At 43.3% G+C, this 16,891-nt stretch overlaps 1 long non-coding RNA gene across 5 annotated transcripts in view; it reads right to left on the minus strand.

Moving 5' to 3' along the window:
• Window positions 1-16,891, minus strand: part of LOC141989492 (uncharacterized) — a 192,721-nt gene that overhangs the window by 39,845 nt on the left and 135,985 nt on the right. Inside the window, exon 4 of one of the 5 annotated variants that reach the window (XR_012639993.1) lies at window positions 5,692-6,214. The exons of the other annotated variants lie outside the window; for them this stretch is intronic. This is a non-coding gene — a long non-coding RNA (uncharacterized LOC141989492). Of the gene's footprint in view, window positions 1-5,691; window positions 6,215-16,891 lie in introns of those variants that run through there. 5 annotated transcript variants of the gene reach the window in all.

Raw genomic sequence — 16,891 nt, forward strand, 5'->3', positions numbered from 1 at the left:
TAAATGTGTGTTGGATGTATAGATGCTGTGCTGATGAGCCTGGTATAAGGATTTATACTGAATAGATTATCATGGAATATATTTTCTCCTGGTTAGTGTACCTTATACACTGTTTAACCATTTGGGCTAAATACACCTGCCATGGTTCCACATAGAGAGCTGCAGCTTAATTCTGCTGGTATTTTGTGCAAAACTCCATGTCAGAATATGGCACTTAGAACTGCAAAAGGGCAGGGGACAGGGAGGGAAGGGGAACACATCGGTGAAGGAGGACTTCATTTGAAGAATCATCTAACAGCTGTATATTGTCCTGGATGCTGCAGGAAGAAAGACAAGGCACCAGGAATGTGGTTTAACTAGGCATCAACTTTATTAAGTAGCACACTTGGGAACTGTCTGGCAATACCTCATACAGTTCAGGTCACCCTTCCTGTGTAATCCATTCCACCTGCTGGAGGGCTGCCAACAGCCACCCAGCCTGTTAATCTGGTCTGAGAAGCATTGCTGAGACCCCCTCCACTCTCCTTCATCTGAGGGTTGAGGGGGTTGTCTCCTTGCTGTACCAGATGCTAGGAACTCCAATGCCATTTCCCACCTCCTTCAGGAGATGCCTTCTCTCAATCAGCTTCCAGCTCTGGTTTATCAGGGAACTAGAAGCCTTATTGAACAATTATCTGCACTGGGTACCTGCCAAGTTGCCACAAAATTGAATTTTGCAACTTAACCTACCCTTCGGGTCCCTGGAGTGCTGAGAGGAAGGAAAACCCCTCAACTACCTAGGTTAATTTTTCAACAAAGAAAAATTCCTTCTCAGCCCCCAAAACATGACTAGTGGGATGCCCGAGCAAAGCCCAAAAGATCCAATCCTACTCTAATCCCAAAGGAAGGAGGAGGAGAACTTTCCTTTCTGCATAGAATGACCCTACTAGAGCAGGGAGAATGTTTTATCATTCCTCCCATTAAGTGCATGGGAGCCAATGGGTTTTTGTTGTGTCCTTGTGTCCTACCAATTAGCACAGAGCATTTCCCTCCTCAAGACCATGAGGGGACTGCATGCACCCATGCAGTGGAGCATGGGATGTTCTCCTTGAAAAGGGGCCAAGGATTTTCTTTCCCCTGCTGGCCCAGACAAAGACCCCAGCCAACTTCTAAGGCTGTGGGCAGGCAGGGTGCGTTGTCTATAGCTCCACTCAGACAACACTTTCTGCCAGTGTAAACCAACACCATTGGCCAAGTGCTGTATTGAGATGTGACTGCTTTCTGAAAAATTACTAAATTCAGAGTAACAGCAGTAAAACAATGCAAAAATAAAACCGTGAGTATTAGTAATCTTTATAATAGAGGGGCACCTAGGGACCCCCCCAATCAAGGATCAGAGTCCCATTGTAATGGGCTCTGTGCAAACACAGAGTTTTGTTTTATTTAGTTTTTTAAAGGCTGAATTCATGGCCTCACGTAAGTCAATGGGGCCAAGATTTCACTCACAGCCCTTACCCAGAGAGTTTACAAGGTTTATGACAAGACACGCAAGGTGGATGAAACAGAAAAGTAGGTGGAGAGAGAGTGAGGATGGAGCAATGGTAAAACAAGCATGTCTTGGTGTAATAATTAGCATGCTCCAGTTGCCCCTGCCTAGCCTTTGTCATAGTAGTTGATTAGTAAGAAATGCACTTACACTTTATGTGACAGAACCATGGCTCCATTGATTTAATATAAGGTTTTACCCATAGTGTAACAATATCATCCCTGATACAATGGGATATATACCAAGAATGTATTCAATGCCTTAATTTTAAGAATGCAATTAGCTTCTTATTTAAGCTACAAGGTAATCTAAGTTACTGTGGTGCTAGGCAGGGGGTATTTACAAATATAGGTGAAAAATAGGGGTTAGCATTGTTGAGACTAACCATGACTGTGTATTTACATAATTTCTGCAATATACCATGAGGTGTGCCACAATCAACAATGTATATCAACACTGCCCCTCTTGAAAGCTCTGTATTGACTGCTGCAGAACTTCAGGGCAAATATGTTTCTTACTCTTTTGTGTGTGTGTGTGCTTTTGAATGAAGTCTTAAATGATTTACTGAAAGGTTATGAATTCTTGCCCATGTGGGTATTGTGCAGCTCAGAACACAGGAAGTCAGTGGTGGCTGCATGGGGCAGGGAACTTAGCGGCTCTTGAATTATGGCCCCTTGGAAAAGTTGCTCTGATGGGCATCTGCCACTAGGAACTGTGGAGCATCTTTATGGATCATGGTCTAAGAGTGTGGACTGAGCCATAGTCTGTACACACAGTTCCCAAAAGGGTGATTATTTCTCTCAGTATGAACTGATTGCGTGAGGAGCATGCATAGGGGGCTGGTTTGGGATATAACACAGGCACTCATTCATACTGCCTTTGTAGTATGTAATTTAACCCTTTTGGGGTGCTGTTATGTGGCAGCTAAAATATTGCCCTCCAAATGGAAAGTGCAGTATTTTTATGGTTGTTTCTCTAAGCATGGCAAATAATCATGTTCGCAGAGAAAGGAATAGGAAAGAGTGGTACTACTGAGATAAATGCATCTGGCAAGGTGAGAGAACGAATTCGCTGCCATCTACATTTAAAGCGTGCCACCCATCAGGTGGCTGTTACAGAAAGCATGGTGACGAGCAGTTCAAGGGCTGTAAAACACTGGGAAAGCTTGAGTAAAGGTTCAGGAGTCCTACCCTATCCATGGCTGCCTCTTGACCTACGATCATCAGGTTCTGTGGGAATGCTATCTTTCTCTGCACAATGAATAAATGATCAAATAATGCTCCATTTAAACTATAATGTAGGAAGAACTGATTAAATCTGCTGGACAACGTACTGGGAGCAAATTCTAAGCAGGAAAGTAACTTTCTGATGTTTCTCAAGTGTCTTTTCTGAAGGTGAAAAGTTGTGTCCGGGGAGTAATGAGCATTCTACCCCTTTCCAGTGTCATGTGCTGCAGGACATGAAACATTTATTCTTCCCAATCTTCTAGGAATTTGTAATCAAATTCCAAATCCAGCCATTCAAATGTGGTGGCTCTTTCAATAAAGCACTAGCTCTTCAATATTTCATTAAATAAAACATTAGCTTATCAATATTTCATTAACCCCCAGCATTTCTATGCCAGCTAGACTAGCAGGAGGTATTGCGTTGTACTGCCATGATACTGTATAGAAGAGTCCGTATGTAACTGGAGCAGTTTGTTCAGCGGCAAAGAGATCTGCATGAACAATTTCTCTGTGATGTTTATTGGTTTCCTCTCTCTGAATGTGTGAGTGTGATGGGGAGAGAGAAAACATGCACTGTCTTGAGCTGATGGCTTAATTTAGGGACACTCTGTAGGACTGGTGCACACCCCTAGAGTTTTGTTGACCCTCAGCAGGGTTCTGACTGACTGAGCCAAACTGCAAAGGGCAGTTGGACAGAGACCAATCCTGCTTATGCACAGCCTGCACCCTGCACTTTCTTATGTTGTGCGTTCATGGCTAAAATCCGAAAGACTCAGTTAATACGTCTAATCTGCTGGGCCCACTCCATGGCTGGTGTGGAGGCAGGGTTGGACCCTGAGGGAGTTCTGAGGCAGTGGCCCCCATGCTCCTTCAGCACAGGGACAGGAGAAGGCTTTTTGCACTCTCACACCCCCAAACATGCTAAGTTCACGCTATGAGAACTGGACTCAGAGAAGCGAACACAATTTATGCGTAATGAAAATACTTTTGGAAAGCAGGATGTTGTTTTTCAAAGGCCGTGTGCCCTCAGAAAAACCCTTCTAGGGCATGGGACCAGGGGAATCTTCCCAGCGGAAGTGCTGTGTCCTGTCAGCTGGCAGCCTATGTAGGTTTTGATTTGGGTACGTGTTACTGGTTCTGTTCTACAGCGGTGTGCTCTAGCGATGATTGTGGCACCTGCAGGGCGTAACACGTGGCAGTAGAAATGGAAACTGACAGTGAACTGTAGAATATTTTATAAGCCAACACTTCTGTTGTAGCCGTGGGTGGCTGGATAGACAACAAAGCTATCAGAACCAGGATAGGGTCTGTAGCCAGCCCATTCCCAGACATCAGTATTGTGAGTATGGTTCTGCTCAAGGAAAATGTATCTTTCAGATCATCAGGTGGAAAATCCAGCTTCTAGTCTGTGCCAGTGTGAAAATAATGTATTTTTGCTCAAGCCATCAGTTCAGGGGTTAAGTTTATGGATGTGATTGGAAAGGCACGGATTGCAAGAAATGTCTCATCCAAGCTGGGTGTGTTTCTGGGATGCTAGTTTATGCAGCAGATTAAATCTTATGCAATGCAAAGAGTTGCACGGATATTATTTTCTGCTCGCCTATAAGATGCTGTGATGGACGGTACTGCATGCCCAGCTAACTCCACAATAAGAAGCGGCATACTCGTATGTGTAGTGATGGTCTCTAATGGATTTAACTCTTCTTTGTGCTAACATGCCTTCAACACAGTGGCAATTCAAGGGTGAAGCCACTGTAATTAGGCATGTGGTGGAGATGGCCAAGCCTCCCTCAGCTCCTGCGTGGTTGTTGTTCAGCTTATTCTTATTCTCCCCCCACAGAGTCCCAGTGGTATATTCTCTTCAGTGTTCACTGGAATTTCAGTTGGCTGACAGGAAAGTTCAGTCAGAGAAGGAGAGCTAGGGTTAGCACCTCTGAAACTGCGGGAAGGTGCGGGGAAATTGGAATTTGGATACTGTAGGGGTGCTCAGATAGTTCAGGCAGAGGGCAATGGGTGGTGCTCATAACTTGCCTTACCGTAGTGTCCAGAGGCTCCAGTCATGACAGATCTTATTTCACTAGGCACAATAAGTACAGGCAGTGCCTGCCCTAAAGAACTCTATCTGGAGCTGGCCTAATGGGTCCCGAGAGAGTGCAGGAAGAGAAGGAGGGGGAGAGCAGCAGTGAACTATCTGTCATGACTTGATGAAACCATCAGCAAATCCAAAATATAACTTTTTCTAAACTCAAAAAGCAAAGCACGGGGAGCTTCTTAACTGTTCACTTAGGGCCTAACTCCGGGCAGGGAAACTGCAGAATCCCGCTGAAGCTCAGAGACCAAAAACATGGCTAAGAGAGTTTTTGCTCTATTGAGTTTTTCAGGGTGGTGGCTCTGTTAGAGGGTCATTAACTGTTTCATTAATGTCAGCTACTAAGGTATCTCAACAACAGGTGATGTCAATATAAACAAAAGACTGGATTGCGTCTTGGACAGATGCACCCATGCGAAGGAGTAAGAATTCTCCCTTTAGGCGCCTCCATGGGCTATCTCCAACTTCGGTCCAGCCACAAAGGAATAAAAGGGAGCTTCATGCCCGTTTAGTCTTCTTGGAACAGATAGGCAGGGAATGGGTAGATTTAAGGCCTTATGTAATGGTGGAAGTAAACTTTAATACTTCTTTCCCCTCCCCTTCTACCAGGTCAGCATGCTGAAGAAAGCGCCCAAGGTGACCTTATTTGCTACTGATACGGGCTACCAGCAAACAAATCTGCCTGGAAGCAAGGGAAAGCAGGGTAGTAATTGTGCATCCAGGGGTGCCTCTGAGTCACAGTGCTTCTTGGGGTGCTACAGTTAACACACCTAAAGTCACAATCTAGACTAAAATAAATTAGAGTTGAAATTTAGAAGTCTACAAAGAATCCATAGTAGTAGGTGAGTTTTTAATTTGCTAATCTTCTCGACTCTTTTTATGGAAGCTGATCTATTCTTACCAATAACTACAATGGAGTCATTGTGTATGTGCTAAAATTACTTCAAAGAGATGTTCAAAGCATTGTACAGGAGAGCAGCACACATTAAACACCTGCTAACATCTCATGGAAAATCTTTCTTTCTTATGAAAATCTTTCTGATTCAAAATAATACTGCTTATGTACCATATTTTCTCTATTTCCTTCCCCTGTTCTTTATGACTAGGGACAGTTGCGAGGTAGCAGGAGATTTTTTACTTAAAGTTGATCTGTTCTCATTGCATATTCCTCAGCTGAAGTCAATCCACCTTTAGTGATGATTAGTTGCTGCAGGGATGATTGATGTTGCAGACAGAGCTTTCTGTCTTCAAAAGAAAATAAGTAGTAGCAGATCAAGACTCCTTCAGACTCCTCCTCAAGACTCACTTCTTTCAGTGAATGCTCAAACACTGACCTTCTCTCCAATGCTCCTGCCCTCCAGCAAGTTATTTCTCCTACCAATTATAAATACAACATATTAATATATAATTATCCATATGCAGAGAGCAAATGGGTATTTCAGCTGAATGATTTTAACTTGAGATCAACAAGATAGAACAAAAGTAAAGTCTTTATGAAAGAGCATGATGTGTGCATCTCTACTATGACTGTCTGCTCTGATATGAACACAAAATGGCTGCCTTTCTAGATAGTAGATTCCTTAGAGATTTCGAGATGCAGCACATAGAAAGCAAAGTCAGAACATTTTTTATCATTAAACACACTATGATATATGGAAAAGGAAACGAATAAATAGTTAAATAACAAATCACATTTTAAAAAAATGTTTCCAAGCAATAAAAGTCATACCAGAACACCAGTGTCTAGTAATGAAAAAGAAGGAAAGAGAGCTCATATAATCCATAAGCAGAGCTATCTCTAAAATTATGATTTTCCCAAAAAGTTTTCCATCCAGCACCAGCAGCAATTTAAACACTGGTGGCTAATAAGGTTTAGTATGTTTCTGTCACATAATATAATACTTTGAAAATTTAACCTTTAGAGTAGAAATAATAAGCCTTTTATGTCTTCCTGTGAAATGAAAAGTAAGGAAAAGAGAGCGACATTACATTTGATTTAGCTGAACAGTTCAAATAAATACATCCAAGCCACTGAAGGAGTTTGAAATGGAAATTTTAAGGCTAATAGACAGCTACTGTTTATTTACCCCCTCCTTATGTCTACGTTGCTGGCGGTGTAGGTAGGCAGTTGTAGTTATACCCATAAGAAAGTCAGTAATTATGAGATTTATCTTTTAAAAACAAGAGATACAAATAGTTGCAGGAGCAAGTACTTTGTGTGAAATAAGCATAGGGAATACAGGCGCTCATGGTAAAGAAGTGTGCAGGGCTTTTCATTTATCACACTGACAAACAGCTGCGCAAGCAAACTGCATCACAATGCTTTATCTAATCGAAAAAGATGCCTGTTTCTTTTTTTGCATCTGTTCTTAAATGGCCCATTTGTATTCATTTAAAAAGCCACTATCATGCTACTTGCTTGGTGTAGTTATTTAGAGGAATTTACAGGTTTCCATAGAGGTCAGTACATTAGACTGAGAACTAAGTGGTTATATTGATGATTATAGAGGGAGCTCCATTTTTTCATTTCAACCATGCTCTGGCATATTTTAGCAATGTGAAAGAATATTGACTTCAGATGAAAACTTTCAGGCGTAAATGAGCATTAATTATACAGTGGAAGGTGCATGGAGGTATAGTGAGTTCTTTTGAGGGGTTTTTTTTAAGTCAGTGCTATTGGCTGATGCAAAATTGCTTATGATGCTAACTAGATATTTAGGGAAATTATTTGGCTCTTTTGAAATTATTAGCAATAATGTCAGTGTTTATGTGGTATGGGGCATATGGCTCTGGTGTATATTAGAGTTACATCAGCTAAATTCATGTAACTTTTTAAATTGAAAGTATAATCAAATATTAAAAATAATAGGAATTTTAGGGGAAAAACCACTTCAATAAGTTTTTCTATAAATATTTCTGTTCTGTATTGGGGGAAAATAATATGGCTAAATGTAAATGTATATATCTAGGAACAAAGAATTTAGGCCATTCTTACAGAATGGGAGACTCTATCCTGGAAAGTAGTTACTATGAAAAAGATTTGGGGGTTGTGGTCGATATTCAGCTGAACATGAGCTCCCAATGTGATGCCATGGCCAAAAGAGCTAATGTTATCCTGGTATACATAAACAGGGGAATCTCGAGTAGGAGTAGTGAGGTTATTTTATCTCTGTACTTGTCACTGGTGCAACCACTTCTGGAATACTGTGTCCAGTTTGGGTGCCCACAGTTCAAGAAAGATGTTGATGAATTGGAGATGGTTCAGAGAAGAGCCATAAGAATGATTAAGGGATTAGAAAACATGCCTTACAGTGATTTAAGCTTAATCTTAACAAAGAGAAGCTTACGGGGGTGACTCGATTAGTCTCAAAGTACCTAAATGGGGAGCAAATATTTAATAATGGGCTCTTCCATCTAGCAGAGAAAAGTATGGCATGATCCAATGGCTGGAATTTGAAGCTACACAAATTCAGACTGAAAAGAAGGCATACATTTTTAGCAGTGATTGTAATTAACCACTGGAACAATTTATTAACGGTCATGGTGGATTCTCCACCACTGACCATTTTTAACTCAAGATTGGATGTTTTTCTAAAAGCTATACTCTAGGGATTAGTTTGGGAAAGTTCTAGGATCTGTGTTATACAGGAGGTCAGACTAGATGATTACATTGGTCATTTCTAGCCTTGGAATCTATTAAATGACTGTGCAATGTCCCTGAAATTTTGTTCCAGCACAATTTTTGGCATAATAGAGGCATGGAATGACTTCCATATAGAGAAGATTAGGACAATTTATTTCATAGAGGAGACAAGTAAGAATTGACATGACGGAGGTATACAAAATAAAGAATAGTAAAGAATCACTCCAATTTACCTTTTTTGCATAATGCAAGAGCAGGGGACAGATCACGAAACTGAATGGCAATAGATTTAAAAGTGCTAAAAGGAGATACTACTTTCCATGATTTGTAATTAACCTGTGAAACTCACTGCCACATGGTATCAAAATATTCTACAAATACATTAGAAGCAAGAGGAAGACCAAGGACAGGGTAGCCTATTACTTAATGGGGTGGGCAGGGGTAAGAGAAAAAATAACAGAACTTGTGGAAATGGCAGAAATGCTAAATGACTTTTTGTTTCAGTTTTCACCAAAAGGGTTAGTAGTGATTGGATGTCTAATATAGTGAATGCCAGTGAAAATGAGGCTAAAATAGTGAAAGAACAAGTTAAAAATTACTTAGACAAGTTAGATGTCTTCAAGTCACTTGGGCCTGATGAAATACATCCTAGAATACACAAGGAGATGACTGAGGAGATATCTGAGACATTAGCGATTATCTTTAAAAAGTCATGGAAGACTGGAGAGATTCCAGAGGCCTGGAAAAGGGCAAATATAGTGCCAATCTATAAAAAGGGAAATAAGGACAACCCGAGGAATTACAGACCAGTCCGCTTAACTTCAGTACCCGGAAAGATAACGGAGATAATAATAAAGCAATCAATTTGCAGACATCTATAGGAGAATAAGATAATAAGTAACAGTCAGCATGGATTTGTCAAGAACAAATTGTGTCAGATCAACCTAATAGCTTTTTTTGACAGGGTAACAAGCCTTGTGAATAGGGGAGAGGTGGTAGGTGATATCTCTTGAGTTCAGTAAGGCTTTTGACATTGTCTCTCATGACCTCATAAACAAACTTGGGAAATATAACCTAGATGGAGCTACAATTAGGTGGGTGCATAACTGGTTGGAAAACTGTTCCCAGAGAGTGGATATCAGTGGTTCACAGTCATGCTGGAAGGGTATATCAAATGGGGTCCCACAAGGATCTGTTCTGGGTCCGGTTCTATTCAATATCTTCATCAATGATTTAGATAATGGCATAGAGAGTACACTTATAAAGTTTGTGCACGATACCAGGCTGGGAGGGGTTGCAAGTGCTGTGGAGGATAGGATTAAAATTCAAAATGATCTGGACAAACTGAAGAAATGGTCTGAAGTAAATAGAATTAAATTCTATAAAGACAAATGCAAAGTACTCCACTTAAGAAGGAACAATCAATTGCACACACACAAAATGGGAAATGTACTGCAGAAAGGGATCTGTGGTGCACAGTGGATCACAACCTAAATATGAGTCAACAGTGTAACACTGTTGCAAAAAAAGCAAATATCATTCTGGGATGTATTAGAAGGAGTGTAGTAAGGAAGACACAAGAAGTAATTCTTCTGCTCTACTCCAGTTGAGGTCTAATCAGCATGAGTATTGTATCCAGTTCTGGGTGCCACATTTCAGGAAAGATGTGGACAAATTGGAGAAAGTCCTGAGAAGAGCAACAAAAATGATTAAAGGTCTAGAAAACATGACCTATGAGGGAAGATTGAAAAAACTGGGTTTATTTAGTTTGGAGAAGAGAAGACTGAGGGGGGACATGATAACAATTTCCAAGTACATAAAAGGTTGTTATAAGGAGGAAGGAGAGAAATTGTTCTCCTTAACCTCTGAGGATAGGACAAGAAGCAATGGGCTTAAATTGCAGCAAGGGAGTTTTAGGTTGGACATTAGGAAAAACTTCCTAACTGTCAGGGTGGTTAAGCACTGGCATACATTGCCTTGAGAGGTTATGGAATCTTCATCATTGGATATTTTTAAGAGCAGGTTGGACAAACACTTGTCAGGGATGGTCTAGATAATACTTAGTCCTGCCATGAGTGCAGGGGACTGGACTGGATGACCTCTCGAGGTCCCTTCCAGTCCTATGATTCTATGATCATTGAGGGGAAAAATCTTCCTGCATGCAAAAACAAACAAACAACCCTACTCATTAAGTAAAAGAGTAAAACATCCATCGTTACATAAGACAGAATATAACCTTGCTTTTTTCTAAGGACATAAAACAACCATCAATTCACTGTGTTTAAAGAGAAACTTCCTTTATGAACAGGCTATTCCAAACTTGTCCATTCTGGGAATTCTCAAACCTTTCTTTGAAGTATCTGAACCTGGCCAGAGTTTCAGAGAGAATACCAGGTTAGAAGAACAACTGGAGTGATCCAGTATGGCAATTTAAGGCATTACGAAGCTGGAGCAATACTTGGTGGCACATATTGTCGAGTTACTAAACATAAATATAAATGGTACATTAGGATCAGTGTGTTGTTAGAAGGTGCATTGTTGGTTACACCGGGCCAGTGTAGTGTCTCCATCTTGGATTTCTTCTGTTTAATAATGTTCTGTCCCTTTATCCTTTGCCCCTGTCTGTTTCCTATCTACTCTAATGTAATGCTCCCAGTACAGTTGTGTCTGGGCTCTTCCTAGATACTCGCAGCATCCACTGGGTGTACTGGAGATTGGGCCTGGATGCTATGTCATATCTCCATAATCCCTTTCATCAGCTTGATACTATCCTCCTGATGTGCTTTCCACTTCAAAATTCGGAGAGGACACTTTACCCTGCACATGCTCCATAAATGTAGGGGACCAGCGTTCCCTCAGAATTTAATTATTGGACATAGGGACAAATTCACCCCAAGCTCATGCTGAGGAAAACAGTGGAAAAAAGCACCAGTGACATTCTGTGCAGGTTGAGGCAGGCAAAGCAACCACAACTTCAGTTATATAGTAAGATGGAGTCTCCAGGGTCCAGTACAGCCTGAAAAATGCCTAATCTAACAGGGAAGGGGATAGCCTGGAAATCAGCAGATGCAGCCACCTCCCTTTAGAAGTTCCTTAGGGTTCCTATGGAACCACCATGAAAGTTAAAGCTGTCACCTGTCCCCAGCAGAGGCAAAAATAAATTTCCTCTCCCTCAGCCTCAGAGCACAGCCACTTCTCGGCATAGCAGGGTTCACTTTATACCTTTCTGGACCAGTTTTGCTGAGTTTGCGCCCCCCCACCCCCAATTGAAATGGGAAAGGAAGGGAAAGGCTCCTCCAATAGCACAGGAAGAGTATAAATTCCTCCTTGAGATTTTCTGAAGTGACACACTGAGAATGGCATCAAATCTGTGGCTATTGATATGCAGATGTTAGTTTTCATCCTGATACAGTGAAGAATGGCTGCATTTCCATGTCTATTTGTTTTGCACATAAATATGTATATTACTTATCCCAGTGCCCCTGCTCTCCCTCCCAAAATGATAGCAATTGATGTTCAAATAAGGCATGCAATATGAGACAAAAACCCACATGAATCATGCTTGTGCAGTATTCTCTTCCTCTTTCTTCCCTTTCTCTGTTTCTGACTTCCTTCTTTTTATTTATTTAATTTTTTTTTTTTTTTTTTTTTTTTTTTTGCTGCATACAAAGCTCAGTCCAAGCAGAATCTCTCTTGCTATATGTGTGGGCGGCCAATCTGGTTTTCTCCCAAGGTGACAGCTGCTTGCTTTTCATTAAGGAATATGACTGCCCTCACCTGGTGAGAACAACACTTGAAAAATTGCCATTACAGTGATCTACAGAATACAAATGTTACTGTCAAACATGACACTTGAATGATGGCTTCAGAATAGAGGGTCACCCATTGCACATGAGTGCAGTTGCTAAAAGCAGCACTTTCAAATAGCTCCTGCTGTGTAAGACTTTTTTTACAAAAAAGTCTCTGGGTTTGATTTTACTTGGTTCAATTAAAAAAAACAAAAACCCTGCTCCAGACATTGTTTGTTTGTGACTAATCTAAATGCATTTACTATCTACATTTTATTTTTCATATTTCAGTGTGTGTTTACAATTATTGATAAATAGTCATGACTCTGAGGAGAGCTAGTTGGAGAAATTATGATGGAACCATATTCTGTCAGAAAATGGAATTACCTGTGTATATGTTCCTGTTCTAGAATAGCCAATAGGCTGGTCGCTAGGCAGAATAGGGACTTGAAGCTGGGTCGCTAAAATTCCAGGTGAGTGCCCTAACGCTTGGACAATTGGCTATTGTGGGCTAGGGATGGCTCTCTTTCTCTTCTTTCGTGGGGAAAAAAGAAAATTCTTGGATTCATTCCAACGTGAAATGAAAACAAATATCAAAACCTCAACATTTTTGGTGAAAAAGGGTTCTTGTTTTTCTGGTCAGCCCTAGTTATAATAAAATACAACATTTTAAAAAGGTCAAAACCACAACAAAACATTTTGATTTTGTCAAAAACAAAATGTTATGATTGACCCCATATCAGTTTTTCCCCCTCAGAATTTTACATCTCAGGGAATTTTCAAATTTTTGGTTTCCATTCTGATTTGGAACAAAGCCAGATTTTGAAATCTCAAAAATCCTTTGCGAACTGGCACTTTCATTCTCTGCTTAGCTCCTGTCCTGAATACTGTAGGATGTCAAAGATTTGAACCGTTCATTTGTATGACACTTTAATTTCCCAAACACATATAGTGAATTAAAATGATTCAGTATTATGTGAGAGCTCTTCTGCTTTGGCATAGTATGGCTTTTGAATCACCTTGTCGATACTGCTGTGCAGAATGGAATACTGAAGGAATCTTCTTTGAACATTGGAATTGCTGCAGTTGCACTCCTGGGAATGTTACAGAGCAGAGGTGCTGGATCTGACAGGTCAGGACTTTCAATCTGGCTTGCAGGATTGCCAGCCCTGTGGCACAGCAGGGCTAAGGCAGGCTCCCTGCCTGCCATGGCCCCATGCCACTCCCAGAAGGGGCTGGGACCATGTCCCTGCAGCCCCTGGTGGGGGGGGGAAGGAGGAGGGGCAGAGGGCTCCATGAGCTGCCCTCGCCTGCAGGCACCACCCCCGCAGCTCCCATTGGCCGGGAATGGGGAACCGTGGCCAATGGGAGCTTCAGGGGGGTACCCACAGGCGAGGGCAGCACACAGTGGAGCTGCCTGCTCCACCCCATCCCTAGGAGCCACTGCTGGACATGCTGGCCACTTCCAGGAGCGGTGCAGAGCCAGGGCAGGCAGGGAATCATAGAATATCAGGGTTGGAAGGGACCTCAAGAGGTCATCTAGTCCAACCCCCTGCTCAAAGCAGGACCAATGTCTACACTACGAAATTAGGTCGAATTTATAGAATTCGGATTTTTAGAAATCTGTTTTATATATTCGAGTGTGCGTGTCCCCACAGAAAATGCTCTAAGTGCATTAAGTGCATTAACTCGGCGGAGTGCTTCCACAGTACCGAGGTTAGAGTCGACTTCCGGAGTGTTGCATTGTGGGTAGCTATCCCACAGTTCCCGCAGTCTCCGCTGCCCATTGGAATTCTGGGTTGAGATCCCTGTGCCTGATGGGGCTAAAACATTGTCACGGGTGGTTCTGGATACATATCATCAGGCCCCCGTTCCCTCCCTCCCTCCATGAAAGCAAGGGCAGACAATCATTTCGCGCCTTTTTTCCTGAGTTACCTGTGCAGACGCCATACCACGGCAAGCATGGAGCCCGCTCAGCTCACTGTCACCGTATGTCTCCTGGGTGCTGGCAGACGCGGTACTGCATTGCTACACAGCCGCAGCAACCCCTTGCCTTGTGGCAGCAGATGGTGCAATAGGACTGGTAGCCGTCATCGTCATGTCCGAGGTGCTCCTGGTCGCCTCTGTGAGGTCGATCAGGAGCGCCTGGGCAGACATGGGTGCAGGGACTAAAGTTGGAGTGACTTGATCAAGTCATTCTCTTTAGTCCTGCAGTCAGTCCTATTGAACCATCTTATGGTGAGCAGGCAGGCGATACGGATTGCTAGCAGTCCTATTGCATCATCTTCTGCCGGGCAGCCATGAGATGTGGATGGCATGCAGTCCTTCTGCACCGTCTGCTGCCAGCCAAAGATTTAAAAGATAGATGGAGTGGATCAAAACAAGAAATAGACCAGATTTGTTTTGTACTCATTTGCAAACCCGCCCCCTGTCTAGGGGACTCATTCCTCTAGGTCACACTGCAGTCACTCACAGAGAAGGTGCAGCGAGGTAAATCTAGCCATGTATCAATCAGAGGCCAGACTAACCTCCTTGTTCCAATAAGAACAATAACTTAGGTGCACCATTTCTTATTGGAACCCTCCGTGAAGTCCTGCCTGAAATACTCATTGATGTAAAGCCACCCCCTTTGTTGATTTTAGCTCCCTGAAGCCAACCCTGTAAGCCGTGTCGCCAGTCGCCCCTCCCTGCGTCAGAGCAACGGCAAACAATCGTGCATCTGAGTTGAGAGCGCTGTCCAGAGCAGTCACAATGGAGCACTCTGATGGGGCTAAAACATTGTCGTGGGTGGTTCTAGGTACATATCGTCAGGCCCCCGTTCCCTTCCTCCCTCCATGAAAGCAAGGGCAGACAATCATTTCGCGCCTTTTTTCCTGAGTTACCTGTGCAGACGCCATACCACGGCAAGCATGGAGCCCACTCAGCTCACTGTCACCGTATGTCTCCTGGGTGCTGGCAGACGCGGTACTGCATTGCTGCACAGCAGCAGCAACCCCTTGCCTTGTGGCAGCAGACGGTGCAATAGGACTGGTAGCCGTCATCGTCATGTCCGAGGTGCTCCTGGTCGCCTCTGTGAGGTCGATCAGGAGCGCCTGGGCAGATATGGGCGCAGGGACTAAAGTTGGAGTGACTTGATCAGGTCATTCTCTTTAGTCCTGCAGTCAGTCCTATTGAACCATCTTATGGTGAGCAGGCAGGCGATACAGATTGCTAGCAGTCCTATTGCATCATCTTCTGCCGGGCAGCCATGAGATGTGGATGGCTTGCAGTCCTTCTGCACCGTCTGCTGCCAGCCAAAGATGTAAAAGATAAATGGAGTGGATCAAAACAAGAAATAGACCAGATTTGTTTTGTACTCATTTGCTTCCCCCCCATCCCCGTCTACGGGACTCATTCCTCTAGGTCACACTGCAGTCACTCACAGAGAAGGTACAGCGAGGTAAATCTAGCCATGTATCAATCAGAGGCCAGACCAACCTGCTTGTTCCAATAAGAACAATTACTTAGGTGCACCGTTTCTTATTGGAACCCTCCGTGAAGTCCTGCCTGAAATACTCATTGATGTAAAGCCACCCCCTTTGTTGATTTTAATTCCCTGTAAGCCAACCCTGTAAGCCATGTCGTCAGTCGCACCTCCCTCCGTCAGAGCAACGGCAGACAATCGTTCCGCGCCTTTTTTCTATGCGGACGCCATACCAAGGCAAGCATGGAGGCCACTCAGCTCACTTTGGCAATTAGGAGCACATTAAACACCACGCGCATTATGCAGCAGTATATGCAGCACCAGAACCTGGCAGAGCGATACCGGGCGAATAGGCGACGTCAGCGCGGTCGCGTGAGTGATGAGGACATGGACACAGACTTCTCTCAAAGCAGGGGCCCTGGCAATGTGGGCATCATGGTGCTAATGGGGCAGGTTCATGCTGTGGAACGCCGATTCTGGGCTCGGGAAACAAGCACAGAGTGGTGGGACCGCATAATGTTGCAGGTCTGGGATGATTCCCAGTGGCTGCGAAACTTTCGCATGCGTAAGGGCACTTTCATGGAACTTTGTGACTTGCTTTCCCCGGCCCTGAAGTGCATGAATACCAAGATGAGAGCAGCCCTCACAGTTGAGAAGCGAGTGGCGATAGCCCTGTGGAAGCTTGCAACGCCAGACAGCTACCGGTCAGTTGGGAATCAATTTGGAGTGGGCAAATCTACTGTGGGGGCTGCTGTGATGCAAGTAGCCCACGCAATCAAAGATCTGCTAATATCAAGGGTAGTGACCCTGGGAAATGTGCAGGTCATAGTGGATGGCTTTGCTGCAATGGGATTCCCTAACAGTGGTGGGGCCATAGACGGAACCCATATCCCTATCTTGGCACCGGAGCACCAAGCCTGCGAGTACATAAACATAAACTTTTCAATAGTGCTGCAAGCTCTGGTGGATCACAAGGGACGTTTCACCAACATCAACGTGGGATAGCCAGGAAAGGTACATGACGCTCGCATCTTCAGGAACTCTGGTCTGTTTCAAAAGCTGCAGGAAGGGACTTTATTCCCAGACCAGAAAATAACTGTTGGGGATGTTGAAATGCCTATAGTTATCCTTGAGGACCCAGCCTACCCCTTAATGCC

The sequence above is a fragment of the Natator depressus genome, chromosome 6 (genome assembly GCF_965152275.1).
Source record: "Natator depressus isolate rNatDep1 chromosome 6, rNatDep2.hap1, whole genome shotgun sequence".
Taxonomy (NCBI): domain Eukaryota; kingdom Metazoa; phylum Chordata; order Testudines; family Cheloniidae; genus Natator; species Natator depressus.